The following is a 25,538-nucleotide window of genomic DNA, read 5'->3' on the forward strand; positions in this document are numbered from 1 at the left end:
TTTTATGAACAGGTCTTGACAGCTGTATTTCTCACCCACAATCATTTGCTTGCCAATTATAAAAGACATGGGTGTTTACATTGACTAAGTCAGCACAAAAAAGAACCTGTCTTTTTGTCAAACTCCATTGGCAGAGAAGATGAGTCATGATGAAACACTTCAGAAAAGGTACATACAATCAAGGGGCACAACTAACAATTGAGATGGGTTGATTATTATCCATTTATAGCCATGAATGACTTGGATCGTGAAAATCATTCTTGAGTACTTCTGAAGAGCTGATGTGCAATCCCTTAAATGTGTCAGGTGATTGGGAGGGCCAACATACATTTTATATATTTTATGCTATGTAAAATGTGTTGATTTAATAACTGGAAAAGCTGCTTTTTCCCTCATTGTATAATTTAGTTGATTTAAAAGCCACTTTAAAGCAAATGTTCCTTTTGCCCAGGCAACAGAAGATGCCAGAACTTAAAATATACCATTCAAAAAAAGAAATGCATAGCAGGCATCTCTTAAAAATTGCAACAAAACTTGATCAAAATATTTTTTTTTCTGTCAGTGTCACATTGTCAGGATCGAAAACGCATGACGTACACCAAAACATGTGAATATTCCCAAAATGAACACCATTTGCTTAAGACTTGCAATCACTGCACATGCAACATGCTGAGATGTATCTATAAAAGTGGAGGGTTCTCAGCTTGCATGTCTTATTGTTATTCACTGTAGACACATCTGAAGTTATGCCTAGACTTACCAAGGCTCAACGGAATAATACTATCGGACATTTGGAAGCCAGCGAATCTCAGTTCACTATGGCACGGCATCTAAATGTTTCCTAGAGCACTTTGGCACAAATACCAGCAATATGGAACAACACTTGACCTCCCAAGATCTGGTAGACCACGTTTGAAGACGGCAGCCCAGGACAGATTTATACATTTACATCACAGGATCACCACTGCAACATCTGCAGTACCAGGAATGTGTAGAATTTCCAACCAGACTGTCAGAAACTGCCTATGGGAGGCAGATATCTAAGCAAGAAGGCCAGTTAGAGGAGTGATTCTTCAGCCACAACATCGTCGACTGCAACTTCAGTGGTGTCATAAACATAGAGTTTGGCCAATACAAACGTGGTATTCAGTGATGAATCCAGATTTCTACTTCGACATGCAAATGGAAGAGCCAGGGTATACAGGCGACGTCATGAATGTTTGTGGTCAACTGTGTGTGACAGTGTGAGGCGTAATGTCCAGACAGTAATTTATGTGTACAGAAATAAAATAATTTATTTTTATTATCTATACACAACATAATAATTAAATAAAAGAAAACAAAATGGTGTGAGGGAAGGAGTGCAAGGGTGAAATCCAAAACAGACCGTGAGAACTCGTCTTTAATCGTCGTCATGGCGAACCATACATAAACAAAAAAAGACAAAAGAAATGTTAGTGTTTTTTTAAAAAATCCCGCTGCATCAAACTAGTCTCTCCCTCCACCCGTTACTCCTCCTATTTTACTTTCGGACCAACCCCGAACACAGTAGTACGTTCCCTTTAGTATGTAATGTCCCGCCTCTGTAGTCAGTGGAACACCAATCCCCAACTGACAAGTGTCCTTATCCTTCACTTGACTCCAGTGGCTGCAATTTACATACTCGTACTTCCACCCCTCACCAAGGTGCCGCCCCTCAAAAAGATGACTTTTGCCATGGTCACGAGGTCTTGGTAAGGGAAGTCCAGAGTTGGTTTGATGCCATCTACTGTCAGGAGGCTGAATCACAGACCGAAATCCCTTTGACTCATCACAGACAGTTTAACATATTTGGTGGTGGGAGTGCCATGGTGTGGGCGGCAATCTCAGACAGTGGCAGTACCAACCTTGTTCATGTTCAAGGCAACCTAAAAGCTCAGTGCTATTGTCATGAGATCTTATGGCCTCATGTGACTCCATTCATGAACTGTCGTATCGTCATTTTCCAGCATGACACTGCATGACCTAACACAGCCTGGGCCACTACAGCTTTCCTCATTCAAAACAATGTTCAAGTGCTTCCCTGGCCATCACTAGATCTGAACTCCATTGACCATTTGTGGGACAAGTTTGATTGACGTGTGCGATGACATCCACAAGCCACAGACAAGTACTTTTCCAGGCACTTAAACAAGAATGGCTTGCCATTCCCCAGCATGTTATCCAGGCTCATAGTCAATGCCAATGGTGGGCATACCCATTACTGATTTATGTTGACCTTGAACTTTGTTTGACCTTTGAAAGTGACTTTATTGAATCTTAATGATTTCTGTACAAGTTAAGGTCCTTTGGAACTGTCTATTTTACTATGCAAACTGCCATACTAATGCTATAAAAAGCACATGCAAAACACCTATGCATTTCTTTTTTCATGAAGAGTATATATGAACATATCTGGTACACTTGTTCAACATTATTCCAGAATTATAATCAGCTTCACTAGAATATGCCTTACAAAAGCGTTGATAGCAAAGAAATAACACCTCATATATCTAATATAGTATCATGTGCACTGAAAGTTATGTCAAATCTAAAACTGGACCCTTAGAGGGCCTGGTGGAGTCTGGCAACACAAAGTGAGAATGAAAATCACCTATGAAGTTCAAGTGGTTTGTGTACCTGTGGCAATTTGGCCGGTGATTGTGAACAGGTGTAGAGGTGATGCAGTGCAAAGGAAATCACACACAATTGTAATCCGGTAGGAAAGTGGTTTTAATTGTAATCCGGGTCTGGCAACAAAATAATAAATCCCGGCAATGCACAACGATGTGTATTGCACGGAGAAAACAACAGGGTTACAGTCCCAGACAATAATCACAGACATATCTGCCCCACAATAATACTGGACATGATCACCAGTCCTGGGTGCACGTGGTGGTGGTCGTGGTCGTGCTTGTGGTGGGTGATAAACAATGTTATTTCATGACTGTATTGGTGCAGTGATGATCCAGTTTGTGCTGGCCCAAGGCAACAGCTCCAGATACGTGTTAGCTGTCTGGTGGTTCAATAAACACAGACAGTTACTAACAGACAATACGAACAAACACAACACTCATGAATATTATTTTACGTTCTTTTTTTAGTTCTCCAGCAGTCACTACTGCAGCTCTCTTGGTCCTTCCAGGTTAAAGCTCAAATCCAAGCGAAGGAAAAGATTAGCATTTCTCTGTCCCCTTTTATGCTACCCTGCTTGATCCCTTGGTAAATGATTCCAGCTGCGTCTATAGCTTGCAGCTGCTACCTCGTTTACCTTCCAGGTCAATACGTTCCTACAACAGAGTCTCGCTTCCATCCAGGCTGACCGACCTTGGAAATGAACTGTTAGGCCAGCCCGTCCAGATACTTTTCCTTTCACTATTTAGCACCCTCACAAGCTGAGAGGGAGACTTACAACCAGAACTCATTTCTGTCACAGTACTATATTTATTATTGTTTAAAAGGTCTCTTTAAAATAGTCATTTTTGTTTACTTTCAGCTAAAAGCATTTTTTGCACAGTAATGGGACCTAAAAACCATCTGAAAAATCTATAGCTTTTATCCCCCTGTGGTGACATTAAAAGGTGTTTTTTTTTTAGATTACTTTCTTGTGGCTAGGAGCATGTATAGTAGAATTTTGAGTATCACTCAAACATATCTTTTTTTTATAACTCTGTCTCCAGCCTCAGTGAGCAATTTACTATCATATCAAAATGTGTCTCAATATATGGAAATTTACTTTGACATTTTATACTGACTTTTTTCTATAAAAGCCCACATAGATACCAATTACTAGACTTCTATTCTGATATTTTAGTTATACTTTGACAAGATGTGTAATTAAAGAACAACAATATATGCATTTCAAGAATGATACAGAGGAGAACTACTTTTGGTTTGAGTATGAATAAATGCAGCCCAGGACATCCCAACTTGAGGCACTCCATTGAAACTTGTATTTCACTAAATAGTATGGGTGTCTGCATTTTAAATGAACTGCCCAAGTGTAATGTGTTCATGACAGATCATGTCAAAGCCTGTTCGGACTTGTCTGGTTTTAATCTAATTTCAAGACTCACAGGAAACAATGTTAAGAAAAACAATCTGATTAGGCTATTTTAAGGTTTTTTTTGCAAAGTTGACACCTGTCAGTATTTGTATTGCAGCACACTACTGTATATATCTCAAACAAAAACTGTTTTCTTGAATAATATAAAGCCCATACTGAATACTTTTGTGAATTAATTTATTCCAGATCATTTAATATAAATAAGTGCACCTTTTCTTTGTGTCTGGTTTAAAACATACAAGGAGGACTGAACAGTATATTGTTGTTTTGAAGACGCAATCTTATCAATAGGCATTAATGGCGATCCAGCAACAACACCACCACCTTCCGTTCTCATTCGCCTTCCTTCCCTACTACTTTCGACCAAGTAAACATCGCCATCTATGGTAGCTATTTGGTAGCTAAGTGGAGACCATTACATTCAACTTAGTGTGCTGTGTTCTTCCATGTAAAAGTTCAGCTGGAGATTTTTGGGCTTCCAGGACTTTCTTTTGAAGTCCGCAGTGTGTACACACTCCTTCAACACTCTGTTAAAGTGTTCTGTCTCCCCACTGGCTTGTGGGTAAGAAACAGAGCAACGATGCTGTTTGATGTTCCTTTCTACTAGGGATGTTTCAAACCGAGCTGAAACGAACTGGGAGCCATTGTCAGAAATTAGTTCTGGAGGGTTGCCCTTGCGGCTGAACACTACTGTCAAGAAGTTAATCACTGTGGCTGAAGTCACCAGAGAAGTAAAGGACACTTCCTGACATAATCAATCAATGTAATAGTGTAATGACAGTCCACTGGTGCTTTCTCAAATGGTCCCACAATATCAATGGCACGCTGTTGCAATATACAATATCAATGGCATGGAAGTTTATTGGTTGCAATGATGGTCACAGCAGTTTTGTCATGTAGCTGGCAGGTAATGCATGATTTTATAGCTGCTTCCACTTGTGAGTCTAGTCCTGGCCACTGGTAGAGATCTGGGCTGGAGTCCTGCAGGGACAGTCAACCAGTTGATGCAACAAACCAACTAACCATCTGTGGCAAAGTGGCTGGTGAATGGGAAACAGGTGTAGCGGTGATGCGGTGCAGGAGTGAAAGGCAGACAATTTTAATGCTTTTAGAAAGTGGTGTTTATTTTTATTCCAGGTCTGGTGACCATTTAAATAATAAATCCCCGGCAATACACAACCATGTGTACAGCACAGGGATAACAAAACAGGGCACAGTCCCAAACAAAAAAACAAACACACCTCTGTTTTCACGCTTGTGGTGTGTGAAGACACGGGTATTTCGTGACTGTTTGTGCAGTGGTGATCCGGATCGTGCTGACCCTCGGCGACAGCTCCGGATTGGTGAGTTAACTGTCTGGTGGTGCAAAACGCAGACAATTACAAGACAGAGAATTACTAAACAAACCCAAAACACAATACACAACATGTTGCTCTTTTTTCTCTTAATGAGAGCTCCTCTCAGTCCTTCTCTCTGTTGAGCTTCTACCCAAATGAAGGAAGAGATCAGCATTACCCTGGCCCCTATATGTAGTCCCGCATGACATCTTGGTAAACGGTTGCAGCTGCCTTATTGCTTGCAGCTGCCCCTTGTTTACCTTTCAGGTCAATACGGTCACACCATCATATAAGGCTAGCTCAGTCCGGATGAGAAAGTGGAGTAATACAGCCGGATCAATGCTTTTTGCATTGTTTGGCCAACAGTATTCCTTGAACTGTTCTGCAGGCACTGCAGTGAAGTCACCTAACACACAAGCCACTACTTCCACATTTACTTCAGGGTGGAGCTCAGTCGTTGGAAGGGGTAAGTGAGACAGTCTGCAGTTACAGTTTCACAGCCGGGTTTGTACTGGATATTGTAGTTGAATGACAGCAAGCGGGCGGCCCATCTTGCAATTTGCATTTCAGCCCGTCCAAGACCCTTTGAAGACAGTAGAGTTGTCACTGGGCTGTGGTCCGTGAGCATGGTGAATTTCAGGTGCCAAGGCAAGAGCTTCCTTTTCAACTGTAGAATACTTTCGTTCAGTTTCTGTAAGCGTGCGGGATGCAAATGCCACTGTTTTTTCTGTATTGTCCTCATGCATCCCAGTCAGCACTGCCCCAAGTCCATAGTCAGAAGCATCAGTAGTCACTAGTGGACAAAGTAGGGTCAAACAAAGCAAGAGTTGGGCTGTTTACAATTAACTCTTTCACTAGCAAAATCAGCCCAAGAAAAAACAGAACTGTTACACATTACAGCTCTGAGGGGTTCCACAACTGAGGCATAGCTTGGAATAAATTTGGCATATCCTGATGACAGACCCAGGAATGAGCAAAGCATATGCACGTCCTTTGGAAGCCCTTTCCTGAGATGACATGCACTAGAAAAGAAAATGCAGTCTTTCTGAAATGGAATTTTTCAAAATTAATCTTCAGACCTGCTTTATCAATGTGACGCATCACAGCTTGTAGATGTTCCTCATGTTTAGAAGATTAGGCTCCACTGAACGATATTCTGACCCAACAAGATCTGTGACATCATTCTCTGGAATGCCGTAAGGTCCCTGCTATCCTCATGCAATTGCAGTGGATGGTATGCACTTTGCAAATCAAGAGAGAAGAACATTTTTCCACCACGGAGCTCTGCAAACACCTCATCATTGTGTAGTAGTGGGTGTCTATTGCTACAGCCTTTTTGGGCTCAGGCAGATCAACATATAATCCGATTCCTTGCGTCTTTGTGTAACAATGGGTGAAACCCGTTAAAAAAATATATTCTGTTCCAGCATTTACAACTCTTTAGATACAACATCCCCGGCGGCATATGGTAAATGATGGAGCTTCTGTTGGACCAGAACCACATCAGGTTGAATCTTCACTTCAAGCGTGCACAAATCCATCAAGGTACACAAGGGTTTCAGTTGAAGTGTCATTGGTCGTGCTGGAGACTGATGTCTGATGGACAGGGGTACTTGGTACTTGCAGTGTAGCAATAGAGCCATTAATAATTTGCAACTCGATGGTTGTCCCCCAGGAGCGTGAATGAGAACATGGCAAAACAGGTCTCCACTCATTAGTGTAGAGTTACTAGTGTTTATACGCGTCACATCTAGTACAGTAACTTCACGCACATGGTATTTGGATCATAAACTGCAACACACTTTAGAAGAATGTCCAGTTTAACCACACTGTCTGCACTAAGCCTCTTTAGCAGGGCATTTGGGGTAACTGGCTAAGTGCATTGCAGATCCACAATGAAAGTATGTCCTACCTTGAGTTGCTTGTTGAAACTGTACAGCTTTCACTTTCCCTAGTGTGCTGGCAGATTTACTTTTTCTGGCTTCATATCTGTATTGCTTCCCTCTGGAATGTGATGGTACTGTATGCACAGCCTGAACAGCCAATGCAGGGCTCAGTGTAATTGCTTTAGCTTCTGCCAAAGCAGACTCAAATTTCAATATTATATAAAAACTAAATTTAAAAAAATGTGATCAGTTTTAAAATGTACTTTTCAGTTAACGTGGAAATAATTAAATTTTACTGTAAAGTAAATGCAGAACATTTCAAACACTGACTGGATTCCATTAAGCATATTTTAAATCAGCATTATTTTAGATTACATTAGGTTATTTCTATGATCTAAATGGAGAAAGCACTATCTAATCCCTCATCGAAAACTAGTCTGCCTCTCATCCGGACGTTTAAATGGCCAATTTGCACCCTGTTAAATCAGGCACATCTTTAGTTGGATCCAGGAAGGCATACAGGAGCTGCAGCTTTTTTAAAATGCCCCCCAGGAGAGAAGAGTTAATGGGGGCATTTCATTATATTATTATTAGAAAGATTCACAACCGCTAGCATCCCTGTCACTGGATTCAGGGGGTCTGTGACTGACTGTCGGTAAATTAATTGTACTTTTATGGAATGAGGAATTTGCAAATGCATTCAACATGTAAACCTAGCTTGTGTGAAATGACTCAATGACAATCCGCACAGAACACGACGACATGTATTTTGGTATCAATAAATTTGAAGATCAGCTAGATCAAGATTGTAGCTAGATCATTAGGTTGAACTACAAAAAAACATGAAGTGGTTCTATACCAGGTAGATAAGATTGCTAGTAATAAAAAGCATACCAGAGACAATAACCCACTTCAATGGCTAACAATTCAGATCGAGAGCTATCAGAAAAATCATGACCTACAGCAGCAGGAGATAATAAGGAGAGGCTGAAACACAGTTATAATGAACTGGAAATAAATCTGGCATTGATATCAGCAAAATGTACATGACGGATGGCACGTTCATTCACAAATAAAGATCTGGAAGGTTTCAGGATAGTAAAGATTGCAGTCTCTACATTGGGCAGCCCCTCGAGAAAAGTGGGTACACTATACAGATACCTAGGCAGCTTGCTCTCTGTTTGACAGTAAGACTTAAACATTTAAGGATAACTAGCTACAAGCGAAAACTCAAATGATTTGATTCAAAGTGCTGTGCCTGATCCTTGTTTGTGTACTTTTCATTTCCGCAGATATCAGGCCTGTACAATCAGCTTAAGATAAATATATTTAAGAATATTTGAAACGCTCTATTTTAAGGTCTAAATCCTATCCATGCCACAGCTTTGAATGCAGACAGTGGGTGCTGCTGAAGTGAGTTTAGACATGAAAAGGGGGCTATTTGAGTGATAGCTTGAAGCATGTTGAGATTAGACTATCAGTGTAAGGAAAATCAGATTGCGTAAACCGGCCTCCTGAAGACAGCTTAGGACACAGAATGGCATTGACAGAAAAGTCTGGTTGGAAAGATACGGTAAATACCTAGTAATGTTAATAATCTGTTGTATATAGAAAACCACAGTGTGGAAATTTTATTAATCATGCAACAGCCTATTTAGACATACACCCAACGTATATTTCATACCATATATAATACATTTAAAAACTTATGTATACAGTGCAGATTTGAGAAGAAAATGTGTATTTTAGTTATGCAGTAATCTGGTAAACAAACAGTCAATCCTACACCGTGTGGTTTAACACGATGTGTAAAGGTGTGAGCTACCACATGTATACACTTCTTAAGTAAACACAATCACACCTTTGCTAGAATTAATGCTACACATACGTAGCACAGCACAGCAGTAGAGCTTGGATTCTGTTTTCAAAGAGCTCAGGGATCACAGGGAACAGTTCAGTTATTGTCCTAGTAGTCTGCAAGATCAGTTACTTCAGCTGGATCAATAGATTTTGAAAAAAATCCAGACAGCTGGAAAGTGCAGACGGCTGGACCCAATACTATGCTATGCTCAGTAAGTTAACAGAATAAGAGAGTACAAATTATATTAAATTTCCAACCAAGTATATTTCTACAATCATGACCGTGTGTTGTCTATCATTGATGGAGGTTATCATTGGGTAGACATAGAAGGGGACAACCATTATGTTTTTGACATCTTCTCTGCTTCTGTTAATTTTAAACTTGTATTTGATACTTCAATTTGTTCAAAGTACACACTGTTGCTGAAGTGTTCATGATACTTACTGTGGGCTGTAGTTTAAACTCTCTCCAGTTTGCTAGCTGCCATTACAGTGACCTTGACCACCAGCAAAGATACCAGGATGCAGCAGTTTGTTTATACTGCTTTATTTGAAATATTTGCATGCTTAAAGAAAATAAATTATGGAACAGTTTCTTAGAACAAAAAGGGGCCAGTAATAATGTTACTAAAGTTTAGAGATAAGAATGTATTATTTTATCTTTGAATAGTTCACTGGTGGCAGTGTTGCTGCGAGATAGATTAATGGTTACACTCTGTGTGTACCAGCTGTAGTTTGTGAGCTCTCCAGAGGGATGAAATGAAATACAAGCAATTCTAAACAAAAAAGAGGTATATGTTAGTTAAACTGTACCAAGTTGCTCTTTAACTGTGGGTGTTTGGTTTTGTTATTTCTGTGCAATTTGTAAAATCCATTCTTTACTTTTTACAGCATATCATTATTTTGTCTTCAAGTATTAGGTAAGTTTGACAAATTGATCCCAGCACTTCAAAGAGCTGCTAATGGTATCAGATCCAATACAGCACATGAGGTGAGAAAATGTCTAGTTCACTACTGTGAAGACATCAGGCTGCAGGTCAAGGAAAAGCATGCTGCTGCTGAAGCCGTCACTGGCTGTAAAAGCTGTTCGGTAGGTCGGGGCTGTTAAATTAGAACGGTCAGTCTATATTTAATTCCAAAGGATAAAGTTTAATTGGTGGGATTGGTGGAAAGCATGGCATCTATCATTTTAGAGCCACTGTAGCTGAAATCTAAACACCTTCTATCTGATGGTAAAAACAAATTTAGGTCGTAACTTGCAGCTCATTTTAAAATATAAATATTGCAGACTATGTTGCATGTAAAGGTTAAACCACAGGCACAGCATAATCAGAAAGGCAATTTGAAGGTGTCAACATTTCTTGCATATGTAATATTTAAAGATATTGATATTACTAAATCTTTTTCACTGCAAAGTACTCTTGTCTGGCGATTTTCAGCCTACATAAATAAACTAATACTACAAAACTACAGCCAATACTATACTGGTATTTTAAAACTAAGCAGACATTAATCAGCAATAGACTTGTATAACCTCACTTGTCTTCAGAAGGCTTTCACATTGTATTATGTAATCAGAAGAAGGTTTAGCACTTGATTTTTTTTTTTTTTTAACATCTGTTCATGTTGGACTGCTTTGAGTCCTACCGTTGTAAATGAATTTTCCTAGACAATATTACTACAGGAATTAATCAGTAATTGTATTGTCGTTGTACCATGAAGGCTTTAGTATGACATTAAAATGTTAGGATTTAACATAGTGTCAGGTACTTCTTCACTACTTGTAATATCAGTTTCACAGTACAAGTGTACTTAACTAGTACAACACATTTTACAGTGTAGCACCCCAGACCCAGTCTAACCAAGAGTTGGATAGAAGATAATGAACTATGCCACGCTTACTAGACACCTAACACAGATTCTCTTCAATTAAATGAAAGGCATAGACAATAGATATGACCCCTTCTAATCCAAATCATACTCTAAGATCACAGGATGTTGGTTGTTTGGAGAGTGAATAAAGATGGTGCTGAAGGGAGGGCTTTCTCTTGCAAAGCCCCATGTTGTGAAATGGTCTACCATCTTCGGTCAAAAAAGGCAGGGAATCGTTCGACTTTTAAAACTGCATTGAAAACCCATTTTTATAAAATGGCTTTTTTACCATACAGCTTTGATTTTAAGGAACAGATATTTATCTTGCTTCTTGTTTTGTTGTTCTTCTTATACTAAAGACAAATTCCCTAATAAGTCATTAATTAAGAAGTTCCTCTTCAAGTTTTAGCTTACAATAAATAATGAATAAAGCCCTTTGCTTGTGGTCACAAATTCTATTTTGATGCCCAGACAGACCCTAAAATAGATATAGTCTTGCATATGTTTACCATTTTTCGAAATCAACACAAAATGTGTATTTTAGGTATGTGTCGTTTTTCTTTTATGCATTTTTTAAAATCATAATCTACACCTGGCAATACCCAATTTAAATGCCACCACTTAGCGTTCAGGAAAAGTGAAGATGTAACTCTATAAATGAAGAACTTGTCTGATTATCCAAAAAATAAAAGTATGAGTACTAAATAATGTAAAAGGAGTGTAAGCACAGAGTAGCTACAGTGCAATTAAGGTACCTGTATTTTAAAGTGTATAATAAACACAATTCAACTGCATGCATGTGTAAATGGGCAAAGGCTGAATCCTTGAACTCCCTAAGCAAGCATCTATACCACTGTGCAAAAAAAAAACACACTCGTTTGCACAAACATTCATAGAGGTTTTAACATCATCTCACATGCAGAGGACATAATCTCTAACAGCAGTACATCATCATACACTACTGCCTGGTACATCATCATACACCACTGCCTGGTACACCATCATACACCACTGCCTGTCCCGCTCTTACTGCAGAGATCGACAGCCGCCACTCTATGAGGATCTAAGTCAATGCTAATAGTTTTTAGCTCTGCCACCTTACAAATCAACTTTTCTGTGCAACATGTTTTTGCTAGACATGAGAACAGTGTTTTGTTTTTTGTTTTTTCAACATGTTTCTGAGGCTTCATTTCCGGCTGTGATGAAATCAGCGTAGGGTGCATGAGTTTGATTTTTATAATCAATTTCTGATTACAACGTCACTAAAGGACAGAAGCAATCATTAATACATGTCTAAATCCCATGTAACTACAATAAACAAACAACTCTGAACCTTTTCTGTTCAGCACATATTCTTTTCAAAATAATTAAGAATGAACAGTGGCTACATATACAGTACGGGGAATCTTTGGTACTGGTATTGCGTGTGCATGTTTTGTTTTTCCTGGTAATTTTGACGTCATTTTAAATAAATGAAAGGGAAACTATTTTGTCACAAGTAATATTTACAGGTAATGAAGACGCTGTTGTTCTGCACTAAGTTGTGCTAGAGAAATTGAATTAGTTATGAGTCATGAAAGGCAAAGGTCTGTGGCGTTCATAAATTAGCTGGGAATGAGGATGGCAGATTCTCAATGGCGTAATGTCAGAGTTGTTTCAATAAACATGTAGTCTCGCAATGAGCAAACAAACCACACACACATATACAGGCTTACATGTACTGTAGTTCCATCACTACTGTATAATATAGCACAGGCCCTTAGTAGCATTACCAAAATATCTATATATGCTAATATTGTGGCTAAAACTACAATACTGCAGATGCACGTCAATAGCAACGGTTTTACTCAGCACATGATTCCACCTGTTGGTGGTACTAATATATTGTATATTCTCATCTCTAGTTATTGTACACCTACTGGAAGGAAGCAAAACAAATAATTTTGCTTTCGTTCAGTATGAGCCTCTAAAATTGCAAAGGCAAGGCACTAAAAGGCTGTGTGTTCCAGTGGTTAAAGAAAAGGGCTTGTAACCAGGAGGTCCCTGGTTCACTGACTCATTGTGTGACCCTGAGCAAGTCACTTAAACTCCTTGTGCTCTATCTTTCAGGTGATACTTTATTGTAAGTGACTCTGCAGCTAATGCATAGTTCACACACCCTAGTCTCTGTAAGTTGCCTTGGATAAAGGCATCTGCTAAATAGACAAATAATAATAATAATAATTATACCATGTATGAATTACCTGTACTATATAAAAATAAATAAAAATACAAGCAGAACCCCAGTTGATAATTATAATAAGTCTTCTTTGAATTTCTGTACTGGTATTTTTAGCTTGGTAAGTGAGATAAACAGTCAGGAAATTAATAAAGCAGATCCAACAAACAAAACAACCACATGGTGTGTGATTTTATCAAGTAAATGTATTCATAGACTGCACTCATAACCCTTTCCTTTGGACTCATTAGAGTGATTGTCCCTGTGCATTATAAATCTTATAAAGCTGTGTGTGTGGCTGTGTTGTAATGGAACAGATCGCAGGGTGTATAAGCACTGAAGATCCTAAACAAAATATATAATTCAGCTGTACCATGTGGCTTTTAGTATTAACCCTGTCTACATTTTAAACAGATTACAATCACGCACAGTTAAACATCAATCAACAAAACACACACAGCACTGACTGACTTTATTCAACTTGATTAGTTAGCTTAGCAGTAGCCCGCTGTGTTATTGAAAATGAAACTACAATATATTGTATACTAGCATGTGTTAACTGATAATGTAGTTCTTATATGTACAGTTCTGTGTAAGTACTGCTGAGCTATTACTTGTATATGACAGATTGGCCTTGTGGTGTGACGTCACTGACCAGGAAGAGAAACGACACAACAGCAGACTGGGCTGATGCGCGTATTTAATAAATAAAATAAAAGGTTTAAACAGAACAGAACACTGATACAAAACAAAAACAGCATGTAGGCCAAAAGAAAGACAATACAACAAACAAACACCGAATAAACAAGTATCGTTCTGGTCCAAACCACAGTTGCAGCTGTCATGTTTTTAGTTTCTGTTTCACTCACCTCTCTCCTGTTTTCCACTCTGAACTCACTCTAAACTGATCAGCCAAAGCTGCAGGTTTATATACATGTGACTGTCTCCAAATTAATAATAAATGAATCAGTCTATCTGGAGACGGTCAAACTCTGCACGGGGTTAGCATGGATGGGGAAGTTTAACCCTGTCCATGCTGCACAAACAATAAACAATAAAATAATGTGTTTTCACAAACATAAAAAATAAATTTTAAATAATAATACAACAAATACAAAATACAAAACATAATATGCACAGGGGCAGGGTGTACCCAATCACAGTCTGTTACAGTAAATGTCGAGTCCTATTTCCACACTCATCCACCAAAAAAAGAAGATATCTTCTGTTCAAACCACACGGCTGCTGCTGACGCCTCAATATTTTTCGGAAAAGAAGCTGATTACTGAATGCTGTACAGCTGATGTATGTGTGTGTTTTTAAACATACATTATTTTTTTTATTGAGCTGTTATCATGGGTCACTGCTCGAATCTATTTGCAAGGATCTAATGGATCTGTTTTTGTGGCTTTGGGTCCAAGTCACAATCTTCCATCCTACAATCGCAATTTGCAATGTGAGTATTTTACTAAAACCCCCTGGAGCTAACTTATCTGCTATAATGTGCTCAGAGACTTCCTTGGAGCTGAGCCATTAATAAGATTGAACTCAGTAAAAAAACAACTCCGGATACCATGGTTTTTGGAGGAAAATCTCTTGGGCACACTGATCGAAGCCACAAGAGGGATACTGTTTTGCAATTTTAAACATCTGTGTTTCTATGCACATGTAGAGATACTGAGATGCTGGTTTGTCAGAAATGTGGAGTCAGAAATCACCCATAGCAAATTGTGTAAAATGTGACAAAAATACTACTTTTTAAGTTTCACTCCCTTACATAGTCGACATAGGAGAGTGAAATCCTTTGGCCTGAACATGAAAATCGATCCTAACCACAGAAAGAATGAAGTGGTGCTTGTAAAATGAACATTTCCCAAGTAAATAAATAAAAAAATATATTTTGAATAGAAACATCTTCAGTAACATTAATGGGACTTGGGATAATGCTGCTATTGCTACAGTAATACAATGCAAAGAAAGGAATTTAAAGCCGTGGTTCACCCCTTAATTATCAAATATCTCCTCTGTTGTTAAAAAAATCTATATAAAACTTTAGTGGGACCAGATAACTGAGCTAAGCTAGTTGTTTTGTTCTCAAGTGATCTTGAAGGGTTTATGATTAAGCCATTACAACAACTATTACTTGTAATCATTTTTAGAAATGCTTACGCGTGACCCATTTTTAATATTGTATTACTCTAATAGACCCATTGTCATAGTACAAATCATTCTACGGTATTTTTTAACTGTGTTTCTTTATTTTAATGACAGCTGTCAAATGCCCTAAATAAACTGTGAACCCTGCTTCAGATGGTGCCTTGTCAAGGCAAGCAGAAGTATTTCATTTAGTTCCATTAAGCATAAAACAAAAATGGTCAGCATTTTAAAATTCAATAAAAGCCACATTTTTTTTAAATGTACTTGGAGTAGACTAGCACTACTTCTCATTTAAAGTTGACATTAGTTATTAATATACAGTATGACCTGTATCTCACAAAAGACATAGCGACCTTCGTTTGATAGTGAATTGTGACCTTGAATTCAATCAATTTTAGATGATACTGAGGTTGTAAAATGTGATTGAATGAAACAAGAAGCTGTGAGATCTTGACCAAAATTTCATTGGACTGCTATCCTCAATCCTTGTACAGACTGTCCTACCAAGTAATCTTAAATGCCTCAGTTTAATAACCTAGATTTATACAGCTTTATATTTGTGAAAGTACAAACACATTGTTATTACGTTTATTATGCAGACCACGTTGTTTACTACACTACAGTACACTACTCTGGGATCATTCCAATGCATTCTCAATGGGTTCAAACCCAGATATGTCATTCTCAATGGTTAAAAATGTCTTTATTGTAGTTCCTAACTTATTCCCAAACAAACCTTAGAGTCTTTGACATAATATTTCCTGCTTATTAATCACTTATTAGCCAGTAAGTTTATCTACTAAATGGCAGGGATGCAAATTTGGCACTATGGCTCCAGGTTCAAGCACCAGGGTACCACATATATCACTAATAACATTAACTTCTGACACCAGTAAACATGTTGAATTTTTTTATTGTATTTATTTTTATTCCTTAGCAACCATAGATGATATTAATTTCTCATTGGGTCTGGAGTACTCAGCCACACTTCTCCACATACACAACATAGAAGGGTTATGTCGTGTGGGAAGTTGTGAGGGGGGCTTGATTACGGGAGGTTTGGATAATTTAGCACCAGTCGGCTCGCTGGTGATAACATTTCAAAACAATTTGCATCCTTGACTTATAGAACCGTAAATCTGGACCACAATAATGTGATTGACCTGAGCAAAAATCAATTGTGAAGCAAATTCATTTTTGCTGTCTTTTAAAATAATGCTTTCTAATGGTTATGTATAAAAGAATCACATATTTATAAATGTGAAAAAAGTATTTAAGTTTAGCATGATTCAAAGCCATTGGTTTAAATCAGCTACAACATTGCATGAAGAAAGTTACATAAGCCTGTATTCCCTTCAAGAAGGGTATCATAATCAATGGTGAAATGCTATCAAATCACCATTCTGGCTCATTTTCCATTTCTGGGAAGCAGGCCAAGCCTAACTCTTTCAGCTTGTGTACATAATAACTATAGCACTATATGGTAGCTGTGGCACAGGTAATGTATTATTTAGTGGGAAGGAATATTCAAATGCACTTGCTTTTCATTTCATTGAAACAGGCTATTAAACACGACCTAATGGTATGTATATTTCACCTTCAGGGATGTGCCATTTATAAAATGCAAACACCTTTTGTTGTAATGCTGAAAATGTGCTAAGCATAAAAAACAGTAGCAACAATTTAAAAATGCAAAAACGCACTTACAAACATTTGATTAAATCATAAAGAAAATATAAAGTTCACGCTAACTGTACTCTTTCCAAAGTTCACAAAGTTTTATTAGTTAAATACAGTTTGATGTTCATTCAACCATTCTAAACTTTTCATTTATGGGAAAATATGTTTATGAGTATATTAAAATTCAAATATACTTTGCAATATATTGAAATATTATTGAGTTTTTCATAAATATTTTAGCATAAATATAAATATATTTTGCAATGTATTTTATTTGATAAAGGCTGAACAAAGGCTGAACAACATCCAACTGAACAAAACATATAGAGACAACTGTGATTAGACTGATTTTCAGAAAGTCTAACCTTTGTTTTTTAAGGAGTAAGCAATTTTGATGACTGAGTCAGTGCATTAGCAAAGCAGAAAACTATTTTAAAATGTCACAACACAGTAACTATTTCTGAAAAGCAATCAGGTCCTCCTGATATATATATTCATATAAACATACACATTTGTAAGAAGTGAACAAATAAAATCATTCAACTCAGCACTAAATCTTGTGTTTTCAACTGCTTGGCTTGAATACAACTATAACTGTTTAAATATAACTGGTTTAGCTAATGACACATCAGCCGTATTGAAAAGCAGCCAGGGCATGTCCAAATTACTGCTTTGTAATTGAACAGACATTAAGCATTCTCCTTGATATACTGGAAAAGGCAGCTGCAGCATGAATTTATATTAGTATCAGCAGGACCAGTAATAATGTACCTACTTCTAAGAAGAGGTAAGAGAATCCATTTTAAATCCTGGGTTTTCACACCTTTAAAATGTAGTTGACAGGAAGCTAGTGCTTAAACCATTGCTTATTCTAGGATTTTATGATATCTGCTGGAGAGGTAAATCCACACAGTTTCATATAAATAGGGCTGAAGATCTGTATAGCCTTGCAACAATATGATTGCAGGTGATTGGTTCTGCCCCTTGATTACCCTAGTCTTGACTGTAGAATAACGTTGCAAAGAGATGACCTCCTCAGTTTCGTTATTACACCCCATGTGTACAGGGCTTATTTTAATGATTTAAACAGCATGAGATCTTATACCCCCACCATATAACTCGGTATTCAAGACAATACAAACTATAAAGCATTCTGAGGAGTTTTGGGACCTGCCGATGTTTATATCAGTAAAATCAAATGTGCATTCCTGGGTTCAAGGCAGTGTAATTAAAAATAAGAAAGGCATTCAATACAAAGCCCTAATGGTTTATAATGTTTGGTTACCATGACAGTTAAAAAAAAAAAAAAAAGAAACACTGCCAGTAGTAACAAACCATCAGAAAGTATTTGTCATTTATTTTTAACAAACATGTTCCAAAGTCCAGTGTATTTTTTTTTATTTATACACAATCATTTATTTATTACAAAAAGCCATTGTGTGTCTAATCCAACATACAATTACCAACCTTTTTTTATATTCCAAATCCCACAGAAGCTAGTATTTTCCTCTTTTTAAAAAATGTACAGAGTGGTTGAAATAGCTAATTTCTGTATAGATAAGCAAATAAAAAATAATGCATTGTGTTTTCATCTCTACCGTTTGAGTTATTTCCCTGTGTACCAAAACATTTCTTGTACTGTGTTGTCACTAGGAGTACCAGCAAACAGTGAAATACAAAGGCTCCATTTATACTGAAAGGAATAAAATGTGTTGGTATAAAACAATAAAAACTACTAAGAAACTTTGAGTTTCAGGAAGGAGCAGTGTGCTATCTGTATACTCTTAAAATTATTGTATTTGTCTCTGAAAATACGCTTTTGCATTTGTTTCAAAATATGGCCTGCTTTCCTTCTCAAAAAGTGCACAAATAAATCATGGCAAATACAGAGCATCAAAATAAACTTATCACTATTATAACACATTTATTTTCGATAAGGTATATAAATGATGGACATTAATGAAATGCTTTGGTTTCTTTTTAATCACTCGATTATTCATCCTTGACCATCACACACTTGAGTGACTATGACTGAAGCATCTGCACTTCATCATTTTGGGTGCTGACAGCCAGCAATTTCAAACCTGGCGAGACGGTATAACCAGTCAATGCACTCTGTCAATGACAGGCCACGAACTGGGAGACCAAGAGTCACAACACGTGCCCAGGGTGGACAGATCATTTCGCAACATCTTTGTGATGTCAGTTGTTAATCAGCACAATAAAAAGTCACTGCACCTGCTCTAAAACAGAGTTTGTCATTTTTCAATCACATCTAGTGAATTTTATCCAAATGTAAGTGATACTGTGATGCTCAAATATAAGTGATACATTTCTTTTGATGCTCAAATATAAGTGATAAGTTTATTTTGATGCTCAGTATTTAAAATATTAAAAGGAAGCCATATTTGTATTGCTAATGATTTTTATGTTTATAGTAATACAACTTTGTACATCAAACTGAGTATGATACCAGCTGTGAAGAAGCCTTACCTAAACCAGAATGTTTTACCACTGTGGTACCATTCTACCAAAAGTAGTCCCTTAATGTAGAGCTATTACATTTTCTGTATGTGTTCTACCTCTTATCCCCATCATCACAATGAAGTCATTATGTACTACAAAAGGCATTCCTACTGCAATGCAGGGATAAACAATGAGAAGTGGTGAATCTGTGCACTAATCTTCTGCTTTTGAGTGGCACTGAGGCACACACAATTGTGGGTTGTTTGAATACTGATTCAACACATTGAGCAGCACTGTTCATCTGATATTCATTGCTAAATGTCAAACTGTCATTGTCCATTACATCTTAGCAGTTAACAAGTGTTCAAAAATGTTATTGACTTTCATATTGACAAATGAGAAATTATAACTACTGTGGATTAGTTCCCAAGGTTTTCTGTGACAAATTCAGTTTTTATTTGTGAAGGAATAAAACTCAGAGATCGTCTTTGGGGTTATTCAAGCAAATAGGTCTTTCTTTATTACACACTGCAGTATGGAGTCTATGTCTGCTTGCTAGGCTTAATAGACTACTAACTGCAAAGTTAGAAACATAAGCTTTTAACAGGGGTCCCATAGGAGGAATGATGCGGCGGGGTGGGAGATCCCGAGCCCCTGGATAGGTTCTAGCAGCAAGACAACATGAGCACACAAGCCAATAAACTGCAAGTTACAATGGTGCTCCTTCCAGGGGCAAAACAGTAAGACAGTGACAGGTGATAGACAAAGGTCTGAGTTGTTCAGGTCTGGAATTCTTCCATCTACTAAGGAGCCAGCCTTAGATCATCCTCCCAACCTCCTTATGCCATTTGTGTCATTGTACCAAACGTTGCACCAGGAAAGGAGGAACACCTTATCTTTCCTGGTACCATTGGGAGAGACGCCACCTGCAAGAGACCCAGACATACAGAAAAAAAGAGGTCCCATGCTGCTGAGAATAGCATAGAAAGATTCACTGAAGGCCGTTACTATGCCAACAGTAGAGTTCTAGGGAGAAAGTTTTGAGAATGACATGAGAGAGTTTAAGAATATTAAGAATAAAAATAATTTAACCCTTCAATTTGCATTTGGTCAAGTGATGATGTCATACAGTTTAAACATTAAACAAACAATTAAAATAAAGAGGGACTTTGCTGCTTCCTTTATTCATAATGCACCACTTCAGTTTCTTCAGACTGAAAGATCTGAAATTAATAAACAGGCAAGAATTCATGGAAAATGATTTTTTAGACATTTCTTTTAAATACTCTACAACCAAGAATAAGCTGCAACTTTGTCATGCTAAAAGGCACCGTTATTGTGGGGAAGTGTGGCCGGAAGGCATATCAGTGTTACACAGTGCACTGAGCTTCACTTACGGGCTTCAGTGCACAGCCTATAAACTTCCTCACTTTCCACACAATCAGCCTTGAGGCTACTTTTCAAAAGTGATTTTTGCTGCAGTAGATGTATACAACAGAACAATAAACAGGTAATAGGAAAATGCAGATGATACAATGTCACCTTAAGAGTTGATTCTAAACCCATGGGCATCTTTGTGTGTAATATTGACATCCTCTGAAGAGAGATGTTCTTTCATCCTGAATAAGGCACAGTATGGTACACTCTTCTCCATGAGTAGATGCTGTTCCTTTTCATCATATGAACTGCACACTGTTTTCTCTTGTGAGAAATATAGATGCAAAGATTATAAATGAACTTTTCTTTGCATTCTTGTGCAGTGGTGCTTTACTAAATGTGTCATGTCACTCCTCACAATTTCCTAGATCTGATATAATCCTAATCAAGCATTTGATGCTTTGTTTATTATTGGGAGAACTGCACAATAGAATTCCAGGATAATCCCCTCATTAAATATGTGTTTTCATTACAATCACAATCACACACCCTAGTCTCTGTGAGTTGCCTTGGATAAAGGAGTCTGCTAAATAAACAAATAATAATAACTTATACTTTTCTAAGCTCTGATTTTGCTACTGCAGTATTATAAAACCTTATACCATAATGCACACAAGGTACTATTTTAAATCTCCTTTCATTTATGTCTTACTGCCTTTTTCTGATTCCATGACAACCACACTGGTCAGACACTTAGTTACTTATTTTGCTGTTGCTACGCGCGCTTATAAAATGGCAAATCTTCTGAATAATTAAAATATCTGATATAGGTCTTTGTTAACCTTTTGAATAGCTCCAAAAGTAAACACATTTTTGTGGGTGTGTGGGAGATGTGAAAACTACCAGGTGTAGGAGAGGAAGGGTGTGTTGAAAAAAGAAACCTATCACAGTCTCTCTGGTGTATTTATATTTGTAAAAATATTTAAATGCCAGTTAGGGTGCTACTGTAGTTATTTAGAAATAGATGTGGATCAGACATTCATTTTAAGTTTTGGAATATAAGCTGCAGCAGTGTTTCCACGGATCCATTGGATTTGGATCAGTTTAGTGTTATATAGTGGTAATGCATAATATGTTAAGAAACTGGTAAAAGTGTTTTTCAGTAGTGCATCACCTAGGGTATAAGATTGAGACATAATAAAAGTGAAAAAAAAAAAGAATTACAAGTTCATTCTATAGTGTGATGCAAAACCTTTGGCCATTGCTGTATACATTATTTTCCTTGTTGCTGAGCCCTTGCATAAATGAATAGACTGATAACCAAGGTATACAAATTAATTAACAACTTTTATCACTGCCTCCTATTTTCTTATCTAATCACTTCCTTTGTGGTCTGAAATATGCCTTGATTGTAGATAGACTGCACTTGAATGAACCTAAGCTGCAGCCGAGGAAATTATTTGGTACCAGGAAAAGCAACAGTATTTGCTGGAATATCACTGTCCAGGTAAAATATGCATGTTCCACATCATGTAAAACAGAACCCATAGAAATCCAACAGAAGAAATGGGAGCAGTTATAATACTACTAGTGTAATGGTATTTAGATTTTAAAACCTTGGTTAACACTTTAAATAAATCACCCACATCCTTTGTCTAAGAGTTTCAGACTGGGAATCATGTGGAGATGTCAGGATAGAAAACTTACAGGTTCACAAATGCTGGATGTATTTATCTAAATGAGTTCTGTGTCTAATGTGGGGGGGGGGGGGGGGGGGGGGGTCGCGAAGTCAACATTCAACATACTAAAAATAGTATACCATGAAATACTTTATATAAAGCGATATCTCTAATACACATAGTAAGGTATCTAAGAATGAAATTAGCTTGGTTTTACATACTCAAGAGTACTCCAGCTCTTTTTTCAGAATTGAAGAAATCAAAGATTGAGCCATTGAGTGAAAAAATGTGATCTTTTCTTGAGGCCTTTGTTTTAAACATTTCTCAAGAGAAGTACCAGTGTACAAATCTTGTTTTTTTTTTCTTCTTTATGGATGTGAGGTTAGCTGGATTGCAATGCTTGATTGCTTCAATTATGTTACAAGCTGAATTTGTATCTCCTAAGAGCTTCATTATTGTTGTCTTTAGGAAAAACTGTTATGTATCCATCACAGTTTTTCTTTATGCAATTTCTAGACTCACACTCTACTCTGTATCATGTTTCCTCCAATACATAATGGCATTATGACAAAAAACTATTGGGGCTAAGTTTTAGAGGAAATGTAACATATGCAGTAGACTGTTATTACTTTGTAGTTGATTCTTGTCATTTCAGAACCCATTATCAATATAAATTGTACCTTTTCATCCTTCTTTCGTGTTAACGATATAATTAATAATGAATGTACCAAAGCAGAAAATTGCTATGATTTTAGAAATATAACTATCACCTTTTCTCATTACACCTCAGAAAGGGCTGTTTTATTGTGCTAAATAGTTACTGTAAATGTCCCTTTAAAAAAAACAAAAATAGAGTTCCCAAACATATATTTTGTCTTCATTTTCTCCTCAATTGAAATGCCCAATTTGAATGCCACTTCACTGCTGCAACCCGCTCAACAGACGACCTTCATTCCTGCTGCCTGGCAAACCGCCCCTACCTCCAAATGTTGCCAAGCTAAACACTGGAAACAGGTGTTCAGCATGTCTAGCCCATATGGCACCTGACCAGTAGGGGTCACTGTGGTGAAATGAAGTGAACCAACACCTGCTGATTTTCCTTCCTTACCCTCAGTAGCCTGATCATAGATTAACCCTTAGCGGTCCATTTATTCAGCCCATGTCAGACTTTTTAGGTCCAATTTATTTTCACACACGCTGTTTATTTTACACACGCTGTTTAAAATATATTTTTTTGTTTGAGTAAAACAGGTTTAAAAGACACTGAATCGAAAAAGGACACTCATCTCCAGCCAAGCCCCACCCCTTGTTCGTTGTATTTCATAGTCATGCATACTGATAAATCCTCTCCTGATCTCTCGTTTTATCACCAAACTCCTCAATTATTTGATCCAAGTCATTATTTTATTACTATAACATCTCAAAAAGCTCTGCAAATGTCCGTGATATTCTTTGAGCTCTGAATGTGGAAGCAGCTATCTCCTTTGTTTGTGTCCATGCTATCTGTGTGGTGCAGGGGGCTAACAGATACGCTCCTTTTTTTTCGGCTCCTATCGGTCACACTCAGCCATTGAAAGGTTTTCTTGGCTTTCTCCAGAGGAAAAAATTACTAGAGACCTGTGCTTTTTGTCTTTTTGATGGACTGGAAAGAGAAAATTGTAATGTCGGACCTGGTCCTACATAGGACCCCAAAGGGTTAAATGAAGAAAATTTGATGAAGCTGTACATTTATAACTATAGTGAATTCTTTCTTGGTCTGCTCTCTTCTAAAGGAGCCATTTTTAGTGCAGTAGTGTGATGGGGAGCCACAGAAATAAAATACCCACTCCTGACTCATTAGAGAAGAGTGTCGGAGGAGAGACAAGACGTGAGTCCTTGACTAAATTATCAGTTGCTATAGTAATATACTTGAATATGCTGTTTGATTCCGTAGTTGTCTATTTTGTTTAGCCAACATGCCCTTTATTTTGTGTTTTGTTTAAATCTTTATTTTTGTAATATTTAATAAATATACATCTGTGGCCGTTTGAGCAGCATACCTTTTTGTTTATGTCCTGTTTCCTGGCCGTGACATCACCACGCACCTGCGCACTGCAACAACTCTGCCACAAGTAGACACATCGGTCCCTGAACCTGAACACAGCGGTATCTCTCTCTCTGTTCTTTGCACAGACTCCTAATGTAGCCAACCCACCTCCTCATAGGTGCTCTCTATATGGAGCACTAGTATAGAATGTTTTTGAAAGGATTATGTTTTCCTGTGATAAAATACAAAAAAAATATTGTTTAGGTAACCTCAAACATCCCTGGTTTCACTTTTAATTTAACAGTTTAATGTCGGTGTCATAATGTATTAGGGTGTCAAGTTAGTAACATCACAAATTAAACATCATAAGACTTTCCATCAAGCAGGGAGGCCTCTGTAAATATTTGATCAATGATCCCCTGAAATGAGCTATGAACATCATTCTTACGGGAAAAAAAATTCAGTACAGTACAGTATGTAACAATTGTGTTGAGTATAATTCTCAGATATAAAATTCTTTAAATGTAGATGATATTTAATATATTCACCTTTTCTATATGTTTTATAACTATCATCACAATGAGATTAGAAGCTAACCTTGAGAGGTTTCTCATTGCATAGCCTTTTTCAATGTGCTCTTTTTAGTGCATATCAATTTCATTATGTATCTAGACAAGTACATTTTTCACACTTTCAAGATCAGTCCTTTATTACCTGGGTAAATACCATACTAAACCTTTGAGTGTGATTGATATTGCTTAAGTACTTCAAATGTTGTAAAAGCTGTGGGAATAGGCCAGCCGCCATCTTTATTTTTTACTGGCTTCTTGTATTTGGTTGTAGGGTAAAGTGATAGATTGACACAGTTTTAAGCTTTAAAAATAACCCAATCCAAT

Source organism: Polyodon spathula, chromosome 10, assembly GCF_017654505.1.
Source record: "Polyodon spathula isolate WHYD16114869_AA chromosome 10, ASM1765450v1, whole genome shotgun sequence".
In the NCBI taxonomy this organism is placed as follows: Eukaryota; Metazoa; Chordata; class Actinopteri; order Acipenseriformes; family Polyodontidae; genus Polyodon; species Polyodon spathula.